We start from the raw sequence: 767 nt of genomic DNA, 5'->3' as shown, positions 1-767 counted from the left end.
TTCCTCTCCTCCCATCCTTTCTAGCAACGCTAAACTCGATGGTTTTAACTCCTTGAAGCTCAATCACATATGCCTATTCAAGTCACCGATAAATGACTGCCATTTCCCAATAGGGGGCATAAGAACACGCTTGTTCTATCTCTAATGTGTTTGTAAGGCGTTTTCACTGATTAAATGATATCAAGTCTTTTTCGACTTCTAGCAACTTTTGCAACTAAGCCATATGAAATGTGATGCTAAATAGCTTGTGAAAGTTACCTATTGGCTGAGCCCTAAATGTTTATGAAGTCTTACACAATTACAGAGTTGGAAGAGACCAACTCTCCAAGCAGGGGACCCTCTTACTATTCCCTCTTTAAAAACCTCTTAAAAAACCCCAGTGATGGAGCACCCTCAACTTCTAGAGACAAAGAATTTCCACTGATTCTCACTGAAATGTCTCCTTGATTCTAGGTTGGATACCTTTTTGATAAGTCTCCCTCTGTTACTTCTTGTCCTGCTCCCAGGCACATTGGACAATGGATCCACTGCCTTTTTTCTGTGTCAGCCCCTCCGATATTGAAAGGATGTTATGATGGCATCTCTAGTCCTTCTCTGTGTTAGACTAGACATATCCAGTTCCTGCAATAATTCATCATACAACTCCTTTGGAGTAGAAATTAAAAAATTACAAGAAGAAAGATATATTCTAAATCAAAAGAAGAAAATAGAACAATAAACAATATGTTTATTTATATATATGTAAAACTACACAATTGCCTCAGTAT

The sequence above is a fragment of the Thamnophis elegans genome, chromosome 2, assembly GCF_009769535.1.
Source record: "Thamnophis elegans isolate rThaEle1 chromosome 2, rThaEle1.pri, whole genome shotgun sequence".
Classification (NCBI taxonomy): Eukaryota; Metazoa; Chordata; class Lepidosauria; order Squamata; family Colubridae; genus Thamnophis; species Thamnophis elegans.
The sequence above is the reverse complement of the archived record's forward strand: the minus strand, read 5'-3'. Positions refer to the sequence as shown.